Raw genomic sequence first — 13,341 nt, 5'->3', positions numbered from 1 at the left:
TTGAACTTTTTTTGATGTCATCCGTCGATACTATCTGATGCGGATTCCACACCAAACAGCAGTGCTCCAGAAGAGGACGAATAAGTGTAATGTAGGCAATCACTTTAGCAACCCTGTTGCATTTTCTAAGCGTTCTGCCAGTAAGTCTAAGTCTTTGGTTTGCATTACCCATAACATCATATATGTGATCGTTTCATCTTAAGTTATTCGTAATTGTAATCCCTAAGCATTTAGAAGAATTTACAGCATTGAGATTTATATGATTTATAGTGTAACCGAAATTTAACGGATTCATTTTAGTAGTCATGTGGGTGACTTCACACTTTTCATGATTTAGGGTCAGTTGCCACTTTTTACACCATACAGATCTGCTGTGTATATCGTTCTGAAATTTGTTTTGTTCAACTGATGACTTTATAAGACGGCAAATGACAACATCGTCTGCAAACAATCTAAGAGTGTTACTCAGGTTGTCTTCTAAACCATTTATGTAGATCAGGAATAACAGAGGGCCTATAACACTTCCTTGTGGAACGCCAGATACTACTTGCTGTCAGTTATTACGAACTGTGAACTTTCTAGACAGGAAATCACGAATCCAGTCACACAACTGAGAGGGTGGTCCACAGGCACGAAATCTGATTAGAAGGCGCTTATGAGGTATGGTGCCAAATGCCTTCTGGAAATCTAAAATGTGGAATCAGATGCACATCCCCTGTCAATAGCACTCATTACCTCGTGAGAATATAAGAGCTAATTGTGTTTCATAAGAACGGTATTTTCTGAATCCGTGTCGTTTTGGTTAAAATGGTTCAAATGGCTCTGAGCACTATGGGACTTAACTTCTCAGGTCATCAGTCCCCTAGAACTTAGAACTACATAAACCTAACTAACCTAAGGACATCACACACATCCATGCCCGAGGCAGGATTCGAACCTGCGACTGTAGCGGTCGCGTGGTTCCAAACTGTAGCGCCTAGAACCGCTCGGCCACTACTGCCGGCCCGTGTCGTTTTATTCGAGATAGTTCATAATGGTTCAAAATGGTTCAAATGGCTCTGAGCACTATGGGACTTAACATCTGAGGTCGTCAGTCCCCTAGAACTCAGAACTACTTAAACCTAACTAACCTAAGGACATCACACACACCCATGCCCGAGGCAGGATTCGAACCTGCGACCGTAGCGGTCGCGCGGTTCCAGACTGAAGCGCCTAGAACCGCTCGGCCACTCCGGCCGGCAAATTCATAATGCTCCTACACGGTATATGTACCGCAAATCGACGATCTGTAATTTAGCTGATTGCTTCTTTTTTCTTTCTTGAGTAATGGTGCGACTTTTACGACTTTCTATTCTCAAGGTACTGATTTTTCAACAAGCGATCGGTTGAATATGATTGCTAAATGTGGAGCTACTGTATCAGCATACTCTGAGAAGAAGCTGACTGGTATGCAACGAGGACCGGAGGCCTTGCCTTTATTAAGTGATTTAAGCGGCCTTATAACACCGAGGAACCTATTTCTAAGTTACTCATGTTGTCAGTTGTTCTTTATTCTTATTCTGGAATGCTTACTTCTTCTTTTGTGAAGGAATTTCGGAAAACCCTGTTTAGTCTCTGCTTTAGTGGCTCCGTTATCATAACACTACCACTGTTGTGGGCAGTGAAAGTACTGATTGCGTCTAGCCATTGGTGTACTTTACATACGACCAGAATATCTTTTGGTTTTCTTACAGACTTTGAGGTAGAGTTACTTTGTGTAAAGTTTTAAAAGTATCTCGCATGGAAGTTCGCTCTACATTTCGAGCTTCAGTAGAGCTCCTGATGCTCCATATTGTGTCTGTTTTGATATCAAAAGGCAGATTCATTAAGCGAATGTTTTATGCCCGGAATATTTTTGTGAAACACAGGTAAATATTCTTTATTTATTCATGGAAACAAGTTTAGAAACAAGCCAATAGTAAGGCTCGTGCATTTATTTGAAGACAGTAAGCGCAGAGTTTCAGAGATGGGTCATTTTTCTGTAGTTGATTGGGAAGCGCGAACGAAAACAGCCATTTAGGCTAAGACAAGGAAGATGACATAGCCGGATATGGTTACAGTCCACTAAACGTAGAGCCACCAATCAGGGTGTTTTAGAAAGGTGGCCGAACGAAAGATTTAATTTAATACCTCAGGAAGGAGTGGACTGGACTGTCCCACTGAGGTTCCTGCTTATGAAATACTGTAGGATATATTAGGACATACACTAATAGCATCAAAAATATCTGAAGTACTACCATCTCTCATGGATAATCTCATCTGTAGAAAATACAGTATGTATCACTGCCCGCCGATTTGACTGTAGGTTCTACACTCAGCCGTCTTTCCAACAAGTGCGAAGTGCTGTTTCCCACTGAAGCTGAAACTGAGCCAGGGAGACGTATCTCAACTATTGGGAAACATGTAAGGACAATTAGGCACAGATGGTGAGGGTCTGTTATTTGTCAACAAATAGAAAGTACGGCGAATAACTTAACCCTTTTAGTAAATGGCAGCAAGGGGTAAGAAGGATCACCTAGCGATCACAGTGGGTGCGCATGGACACCTCATTCAAAAAGGTGTAGAGGCTCTTACAGGGGCCATTCTCTCAAGGCAGTGGGGTACAGCGAGCAGCTGGTGTGACGTACGATGGAACGAACGTTGCATGTCGTCTGTGATCCAAGGACATACTTAGATATATATTAGATCTAATTACAACGAGCTGACCAACCTCTTTCAGGCTTTCCACATTGAAACTAATATCAGTAATCATGACGTGGTTATCGCTTCAATGGTTACTGTAGTACAACGGGCAACTGATATAGTAGACTAGTTGAACAGTTGTCTCGTATCCGAAAAGTTGAAACATTTATCTACGGTCAGCAGCATCTAGAGGTACTATGGCTCAAGTTTAAAGTTTAGAAAAACAGTATGGAGTACGACGATTTGTGATGGGAGAGAAAGTACGTGGTACATAGTCTACCACTACACGATATTTGTAAAATAAGACTCTGGACTATAGGTAGGTGCGAAATGAGAGGGATGTGGCTGTTTTGTCCGCAGCTCATGGTCGTGCGGTAGCGTTCTCGCTTCCCACGTCCGGGTTCCCGGGTTCGATTCCCGGCGGAGTCGGGGATTTTCTCTGCCTCGTGATGACTGGGTGTTGTGTGATGTCCTTAGGTTAGTTAGGTTTAAGTAGTTCTAAGTTCTAGGGGACTGATGTCCATAGATGTTAAGTCCCATGGTGCTCAGAGCCATTTTGTGGCTGTTTTAACGATTACATGTGTCAATGCCGCCAAAGTACAGTCACGGATGACAAAGGACCAAAAAATGAGAAAAGCCAAAGGTAATCATATATGACGAAGTATTGAAATACAATGGAAAGAAGATCGAGAGCTGTTCAATTTAATTATCATACCGGTACATAGATAAGTGATAGAAAGGTTAGTGTCAGTGTCGTCGAGAAACAGATGAAATCGGTAAAACTGAGTAAGCGTCGGAGTCCTGTCACAATCTAGGCAGAATTAGCAACTGAGGTAGCTGCTATCTTAACCATAATATACCAGAGATCCGTGTAAAAACAACGGTGGCTGTTGGTTGGAAGAAAGACAAATACGATTATATGTGATACTACGATAACATGTGCCAACAAACGAAAGTACAATTTTTTGTTAAGATGGACTCAGAATGATGTCTTGATGCAAGATCCGAGAGTGAGGGCAATAGGACCCTTCAGTTCAATGACCGAGTAGATAATATTTATCGTAATATCAGAATTTTTGCAGATGACGTAGTTATAAATAATGAAGTGCTATCTGAAAGAAAGCTGCGCAAACATTATTTGAAAGTGGTACAAAAATTGGGAACTTGCATAAAATTTTTGAAATCTAAAATAAAGTACTTCACAGAACGCGGAACTGGAGGCTGGTTACAAAACACTCGTGTGAACCGTCTTAGGATATTGCGTAAGATACCAGGAAATACTGAACGTATTCAGAACAGGGCAGCACGAATGGTCACAGGATGTTGACTCACAGGAGAGCGATCTAGAAATGCTGAACCACTTGAATGGGCAGACACTTTCAGATAAACATCAACTACCCCGCGAAAAACTTCTTACAAAGTTTCAAGAATTATTATTAAGTTCGGAATGTAGGAATGCACTAAAGGCCCAGTTTCACACAGTAGGCACCGAGAAGACAGAATTAAATTAATTACAGCGCACACAAACTGATTTTACCAGCACTCCATACGCGAATACAACGGTAAGAACTGCTAATTCAGTGAGATTTACTTGGTGATGAAATGACAGCTCTATAAACTGCAGATCTGAACAGCGTCAGTTCACGAAGTGTGTAACTTTTGAGACATGGTCAAAGTCTCTCTTCTTAGAGATGATAAAACAACGAGATACAGACATTGTCAAGACAGAAGAATGGTCATTGAATCCTGTGTCACGCTGGGGCATCGCGACTCTCTGTTGTGCAGGGAAGTCGTTATAGTAGTTGTGCGATCATTTACTACGCAAAACTCCGTGTCAAACCGCCGTTCGCTAATGAACACCACGCCTCTAACGCGAAAGAATATTTAGTTTTCTCACGATATTAAATTCTAAGTCCCGGTTGGGCGGCAATTTACACACATCTTTGTGTGAAGCGTATTCGATTTTCATCTATCAAGCTTACAATTCCATGAATTTCGAGTTATCGGGCAGAGTAGAAGACAACAAAGGTAACTGTAATAGAAAATGTAATTACATCGAAAAGCTAAGTGTCAGACCTTGGAATAATTAATTTATGATAAAATGGTGAGCACGTGACGTTTCAAACCTAACTAGATAATGAGGTCTAGAATGAAATTTTCACTCTACAGCGGAGTGTGCGCTGATATGAAACTTCCTGGCAGACTAAAACTGTGTGCCGGACCGAGACTCGAACTCGGGACCTTTGCCTTTCGCGGGCAAGTGTATGAACTTGTCCAGAAGGTAATGACACTCGTTGAAACATCGTGGTATCTTAACACTGCTACATGACTAGACTTTGGAGAGCTATTCATTAGTTTACTGAAAAATTTGGAAAACTAACTGCCGCGATGAACGCGGTTAAAATGCCAATTTTCACTAATTGCAGTTTAAACATGCATATAGTTGCTTACAGGTATACACAGTGGGCTGCAGTCATCACCCAGTCCTCATTGATGACAGAGGCGCCGCATTCGGGTGACCCAAGCAAATAAACGTACTGAACCTGCAACAGATGAAAAGCTTTTAGACGGTAATCTGCTCTCTACGATTCAGCTGTCAGAATTTATTCAACCAGTTCATACTCCGTATCGACGTGCTGTACTGTACCGAACTGGATTCCACTCAAGAGTTTTATTACCATTGCTGAATTCAACAATAGCTCCATCTATGCATTTCCAAACACAAAACTATACTCCACAGAGGTTCGTCTGTACTTTATGTCGCACTTACTATGTAACTCATGTTCGGCAGAAATACGTGGGTCGTAAATACCAAATCAACGATATGTATATCCAGCGAACTGCCTTAATTCTATTAACAAAAAATTTAAAAAATGATCATACGGTAAAATTTTTGTAGTACAACACCACCGAAAATGCTTTGATGCAGAAATCAAACGAAATGAAATGCATCTGTTATTGCTCGTGATTAGTGACCTGCTCACTCTGAGAAAGAAAAGCAGAATATGGTTACGAACACAGAAATTTATTGCAGTTTACACAGGGCACTACTAAGCCCTTACTATGAGTATGTATCTACAGAAAAATTAAATAAAATATTTGTTCTTTATCATATGATCTGCTTGCTTGAGACACTGACGGAAAAAAATCGCAACACCACAAAGTAATTAACGAACAGTAACGAAATTTCGCGAATACAGACGTATAGCTAACATACACTACTGGCCATTAAAAGTGCTACAACAGGAGTATGACGTGCTGCAGACGCGAAATTTAACCGACGGGAAGAAGATGCTGTGATATGCAAATGATTAGCTTTTCAGAGCATTCACACAAAGTTCGCGCCGGTGGCGACACCTACAACGTGCTGACATGAGGAAAGTTTCCAACCGATTTTTCATACAAAAACAGCAGTTGACCGGCGTCGCCGGGTGAAACGTTGTTCTGATGCCTCGTGAAAGGAGGAGAAATGCGTACCATCACGTTTCCGACTTTGATAAAGGTCGGATTGTAGCCTATCGCGATTGCGGTTTATCGTATCATGACATTGCTGCTCGCGTTGGTCGAGATCCAATGACTGTTAGCGGAATACGGAATCGGTGGGTTCAGGAGGGTAACACTGAACGCCGTGCTGGATCCCAACGGCCTAGTATCACTCGCAGTCGAGATGACAGGCATCTTATCCGCATGGCTGTAACAGATCGTGCAGCCACGTCTCGATCTCTGAGTCAACAGATGGGGACGTTTGCAAGACAACAACCATCTGCACGAACAGTTCGACGACGTTTGTAGCAGCATGGACTATTAGCTCGGGGACCATGGCTGCGGTTACCCTTGACGCTGCATCACAGGACAGAAGTGCCTGCGATGGTGTACTCAACGACGAACCTAGGTGCACGAATGGCAAAACGTCATTTTTTCGGATGAATCCAAATTCTGTTTACAGCATCATGATGGTCGCATCCTTTTTTGGCGACATCGCGGTGAACGCACATTGGAAGCGTGTATTCGTCATCGCCATACTGGCGTATCACCCGGCGTGACGGTATGGGGTGCCATTGGTTACACGTCTCGGTCACCTCTTGTTCGCATTGACGGCTCTTTGAAGAGTGGACTTTACATTTCAGATGTGTTACGACCCGTGGCTCTACCCTTCATTCGATCCCTGCGAAACCCTACAAAATGGTTCAAATGGCTCTGAGCACTATGGGACTTTACAGCTGTGGTCATCAGTCCCCTAGAACTTAGAACTACTTAAACCTAACTAACCTAAAGACATCACACACATCCATGCCCGAGGCAGGATTCGAAACTGCGACCGTAGCAGTCGCGCGGTTCCGGACTGCGCGCCTAGAACCGCGAGACCACCGCGGCCGGCGAAACCCTACATATCAGGAGGATAATGCACGACCGAATGTTTCAGGTCCTGTATGAGCCTTTCTGGATGCAGAACATGTTCGACTGCTGCCCTGGGCAGCACATTCTCCAGATCTCTCACAAACTGAATACGTCTGGTCAATGGTGGCTGAGCAACTGTCTCGTCACAATACGCCAGTCACTACTCTTGATGATCTGTGGTATCGTATCGAAGCCGCATGGGCAGCTGTATCTGTAACCTTTATCCAAGCTCTGTTTGACTCAATGGCCAGGCGTACCAAGGCCGTTATTACGGTCAGAGGTGGTTCTTCTGGGTACTGATTTCTCAGGATCTATGCACCCAAACTGCGTGAAAATGTAGTCACATGTCAGTTCTAGCATAATATATTTGTCCAATGAATACCCGTTTATCATGTGCATTTCTTCTTGGTTTAGCAATTTTAATGGCCATTAGTGTATTTAAGTGCTTTACGTTGTAAGCACTAGTTATTGAACGCGTGATATAAGCCACTCCAAATGAGGAATTCTAGTACATTAATATGCTGAATGCAAGCATGCAAACGTGCGTTCATTATGTTGTACAGGTTCCGGATTTCAGTTTGCAAGAAGGAGTTCCATGGCTTTCGCACTTGATCCGTCAGTATATGGACAATTAATGCTGTTTGCGGACGACGCTGGAGTTGTTTTCCAATGATTCCCCAATGCATGCTTGAATGGAGACAGATCTGGTGATCTAGCAGACGAAGGAAATAGGTCGACAGTCTGTAGAGCATGTTGGGTTACAACAGCCGTATGTGGGCGAGCGTTATGCTGTTAGAAAACACCAACTGGAATGCTGTTCACGAATGACAGCACAACAGTTCACTCACCATATTGACGCACAATTTTGCAGTCAGGATACAAGCTATAACCACGAGAGTGCTCCTGCTGACATACGAAGTCACACACCAGAGCATAATCTAGGTGTAGGTCCAGAGCATCTAGCACACAGACAGGTTGTTGGCAGGCCCTTCTTCTACCCAACTCACGGCCATCACTGGCACCGAGGCATAGTCGGATTTCATCAAAAAAACACAACAGAACTCCACGTTGCCCTCCAATCAGCTCTCGCTGAAGTCGCAAAGGGCGATGGTTTGGTGTCAGTGGGATGCACGCTACAGGGCGTCTGGCTCGGAGCGGTCGAAGTAACCGATTTGTAACAGTTCGTTGTGTCACTGTGGTGCCAACTGCCGCTCATATTGCTGGTACAGATACAGAACGATGCGCCACAACCATACGCTGAAGACGACGGTCTCCTCTATCGGTAGTGCCACGTGGCTGCCGGAGCCGGGCTTCTTCCTACCGTACATTCACACGAACAACAATGACAGCAATTGTGTCCAGTCGCTACATTCCTGCCAAGTCTTTCCGCAATATCGCAGAAGGAACATCCAGCTTCTCGTAGCCCTATTACATGACGTCGTTTAATCTCAGTGATGTGTTGATGATGGTGTCTGAGTCACCTTAAAGGCATTCTTGACCAACATTAACTCATCACCTAAAATTCATAGGTAACTAATGCTCACGGCCGCTACAATGTGTATTTAAAGCAAAATTGATTTGCATTTTCATAGTGGCGCTACTAGCGCCACTCTTATGCGAAATTTGAGTAGATATAATCTTTCATAAATAGAAAAACGCGTACGAACTTTCGTTTATGTCGCACAACTCCTTCTTGGTGTTGCGATTTTGTTCCGTCTCTGTAATTACAATGGAATTCAGCGAGGCTAACAAATGTGCCGTTACAAATATTTTATTTGAGAATTTAATTTACCACGAAAGGAAATTCGCCATCTGCAGCGTCTGTGCCATTCACTATTCTTGACTGATGATCTCCTGGAGGTAATCCTGTAACAGTAAACACACGACCTTATTTTCTTATTCTCTGCGCAATCAGAATATCATGATCCACAGATCCGCACATGAACAAATGACTGCATGAAGATGTCTCTAACTAAAAGCATTGGACTCTTAATTCATTTCGTGCATTTGACTTATAAGTTGAGGATATAATGCACATGTTGCAAGGACAAATCATATCTACGACAGTAATTCTTATTCTTAAGGAAACAAGAATGCGTGTAACTATAAAAAATTATAAATTTAAACAAAAAATACTCATCTGACCAATAACGTGTATCAAATATGGATATCAGACATGTTTTGATTCCCCCTTCTCAGCGTGCGCATCCTCAAGGTTATAAGATGCTACATGGTAATTTAAATACTCAACAGTGTATATCACACTATGCCACCACGTATTTTAAAAAAAGTGGCTACTTTTGCTTTTCTCAGTATTTTTGAAAGCAAAATACCGTCTCAAAAGGAAACATAAAACTAACTGGAGAGCATTAAACAGGCATATATATGGTACTCGTATTTTCATGCTAAAGAAACACTGATCCATATTAAGATTCAATATTGCTCTGCTTTTACTACCCATTGGCGAATCCAATATCCACACTTGCTCACTTGACTAATCCGAAGTGAACCAGAAATGGTATACCAAATATGCTATTACATAAATATTTGTGATGGCGCAATCAAAAAACTCTGACACAGCAAGAGGCAGAAAAAAGGCCGTACAAATGTTAAGTAAAAAGTAAATATCATTACCAAAGTAATTTAATATTGTACTGCTTTCTTCATACATATCTGCCAGAGCTGCTTCAGTGCTTTACTACTGTCTTTCTTCCATCTGTCCATCGAATGAGATGATGCAGAAGTGAAGACTGGCGGTTCCCATCTGTTTAGGAAAGAAAATGGATAAAATTCCCTCCTGGGATTCCTTTATTTTTCTAAAAGTTTCATATCAATATCGCAGTTGTTGCACTGAATGAGCACCAGTTAATCTGCACCTCGTCGGCCCCTCATTTGCAGGTGGGAAAGCAAAAGGTGGAGATTTGACTACACGATCTAATTTCATGATCACAGATTGCTAAGAATAGTGTGGGATCTAAGCTATGAACTAAATAAAATATGAGTACAAAGTGTTTTCGTTTTTTATATCAAATCTAAGATAGTTACCAATAACAGGCCGTGACCTAGAAGGTGTGACTATTACCAATTCATCAGTCGTGGGCATCAAATAACTTGTATTATCTATAGAATGGAACGGCTGGTAGAAACTGGCCTGGGAGAAGATCAGTTGGCATTGCGGTAACATATAGCAACGTAGGAGGTAATACTGATCCTACGACTTAACTTACAAGGTAGATTGCAAAAAGACAAACCTACATGTGAAACATCAGAGAATTGCAAAACTCTTTTGAGAATGATGTCTTGATTACATTCTTTTAAATTCGGAAGGTAGCATGAATAAAAAGTGGTGAGCGAAAGGTTATCTACAACTTTTACAGTAATCAGACTCCAATGTTAAGAGTCGCAAGGCATGAAAGCGGCAGTTGGGAAGGGCCTGAAATAATATACAACACTATCATTCATGTTATTCAAACTATACACAGAGAAAGCGGTTAAGGAAGCGAGGGAGAACTTTGGAAAAAGAATTATAGTCAGAGAGAAGAAATAAAAGGTTTAAGGTTTGACACTGGCATTGTAATTCTGTCAGAGGGGGCAAATTGCTTGGTAGATCAGCTGAACGGCATGGAGAGTGTCGTGAAAAGAGGTTATAAGATGATCAACAAAAATAAAACAACGGCGGGGAGGGTAATAGTATTAGGTCATGGGATATTGAGGGAAATATCTATATATACGAGGGATATTCAGTAATAAAAGAGACATACTAATATAGAACTAACATTGTGCTTTTTTACGAAATAAGATTTTTGCTACTTCTTAACATTACCCACACCAGTATTAATACACTTCTACCAACGATGAACTAGGTTTTCTTTTATTTGATGCCAAGAGCTCTTTGTTTTGTTGTTTGAACCATTTTCGCACAAATTCCTTGTCCTTTGGACGTTGATTAAAAATGGTGAACCTAAATTTCTTCACACGTTAAAATCTTATTTAGGAAAGGGGCACGTTCCCTTTCATAACTTCGTTTAAAGTATGTACAAGTATGTATTTTCTGTATTTTCAACTGAAAAAAGTCGGTGTTCGCAAACCCCTTCAAGTGAAGGGGTTGACACTTCAACTGGCCGGCCAGGACGTTGCTCGCCAGTCACTAAGGCTCGATTGTTTTTGTGTTGATCTACCAACTAATGAATTTTTTCCGCAGTGCATACAACTTTCACCATGCTGTAAAATCATTCGAGAAAAAAATCTGGCCAGTTTTTCACTTTCAGAAATGAAAAAAAAGGATCAATGAAAGATTTTCAAATTATGTGGAAGCTTCAAGAGGACACTGCAACCTTTAAACGCAGTATTGAGACTATAAACAAAAAAAGTTTATAAGAAAAAGAATTATTCATCTGCCGTTACCAGCTCATTACAGCGATGTCAACCCAAAGTCATGAAAATCAAATCTCCTCCTACAAACACTTTGAGGAAGTAGAGGTGAAACTGACAACAGCTCTTGAAAATTTCTCCAAGTATTACGATGAAAACCAACTGAAACCGAAGCCTGGAAAAACCCAAGTCTATGCATTCCATCTTAGAAATAGGGAAGCCAAAAGGAAACTGAACATCCCTTGGAGAGAAGAACAACTACTCCACTGCGAAACTCCTAAATACCTTGGGGTGAAGATGGACATATCCTTCACATTCAAAGCCCACTGTGAAGAAACGAGCCTCAAAGTAAAAGCGCGGAACAACATCATCCGCAAACTTACAGGAACCAACTGAGGTGCCCAGCCAAAATGCTTAGAACATCTGCCTTGGCGCTATGTTTCTCCGCCGCAGAATACGCAGCACCCGTCTGACAAAACTCTGCACGTGTAGATACAGCCCTGAACGAGACAGGACGGATTGTTACAGGCTGCTCACGACCTACTCCTCTCAAAAAGCTGCACCAAATTATGGGTTTAGCACCGCCACGCATTCAAAGGCAAGTTGCAACAGAAGTGGAGAAGAAAAAACAAGAAATCGACCCTAGACAACTTTTGTTCGGACATGACCCTCAACACCCAAGACTGAGGTCAAGAAAAAGCTTCCTACAGAAAACTATGGCAATTCGTTCATCTCCCAGAACTCGCAGAGAGGAGCTTTGGCGAGGCTCCCTAGCTGAAAACAATCATATAAAGGTCAAGGAGGAAATAGCCGAAGGTTTGCACGTGCCATACGTGACCTGGGAGACTTTGAACAGTCTGCGAGTTGGGGTGTCAAGGTGCAAAGCCAACCTCAGGAAGTGGGGCTTCAGTAATGAGGACGAAACTTGTCAGTGTGGTGACGTACAGGACGAACAACATCTGCTAGTTCGGAGAAACCTACCGGCTGCATGCACTATCTGTGATCTTTCTGCAGCCAGTGAAACTGCTGTGATAACCGCCGAATACTGAGCCCGTTAAAAAACATAATCATCTTGCTGCTTGTTCATCTCTTTTTGTATATATTATTGAATCTGTGTCATAAATACTACTGTACATATTTAAATTTGCAAAATTGTTATGTGAATCAATACTAATTAGTTTTTGTAATTATTTTATGTCCTGGACTCGAAAAATAAAAATAAATTTCTACATTAATTTGTCTCTATAATTACTGAATGTCCATTGTATATATGGTATTTGTGGTATAACTGGTGACCTGAACAACATCAGTATTTATTTCATTTGCAGGCTAATACTTATAATACTTATAGCTATCAGGAGCAGCATGTTTTTAGGTTGCTCAGTACCTACAAGTATGTGTGGCAAGAGCAAGCCATTAATGCCTATTTTCCTCTGGGCAACAGGTTAGGTGCTGAAGTGGGGACACGTAGACAGGCATGTTCAACTTCATGGTGTAGTTATGACCGCACAAAAAAATCAGGTAGTAAATTACGTCACATGTTTGTGGGAAGACTGTTAGATATGAAGGAAAAACAACTAACACTTTGAAGAGGGTACATATTAAGGTTACAACTATCGCAAAATTTGTTCTTGTACTCCTAACACCACATATAACCAACTCCCGTAGCCCCATGGGTGTTGCATGGAAGCTTACATTTCTGATTCATGAAGAAGGTTGTATTATCATGTTTTTATGTGGATAAATTTCATCTCAGAAGGATATTGCGAATACTTAAGTGAATATTTATGTGTGTTTAAGGTCATATTTGAGCATGCGAGAGAATCATTAAGCGTTATATAATAACATTTT

At 41.6% G+C, this 13,341-nt stretch overlaps 1 protein-coding gene across 1 annotated transcript in view; it reads right to left on the bottom strand.

Annotated features, from left to right (window-relative positions):
• LOC124795967 (trypsin-1-like) overlaps positions 1-13,341 on the bottom strand; it is a 109,719-nt gene that overhangs the window by 62,777 nt on the left and 33,601 nt on the right. The window lies entirely within an intron of this gene.

This window comes from Schistocerca piceifrons, chromosome 4 (assembly GCF_021461385.2).
Source record: "Schistocerca piceifrons isolate TAMUIC-IGC-003096 chromosome 4, iqSchPice1.1, whole genome shotgun sequence".
Classification (NCBI taxonomy): domain Eukaryota; kingdom Metazoa; phylum Arthropoda; class Insecta; order Orthoptera; family Acrididae; genus Schistocerca; species Schistocerca piceifrons.
Note: the sequence above shows the minus strand (reverse complement) of the source record. Positions and strands in the feature narration are given on the sequence as shown.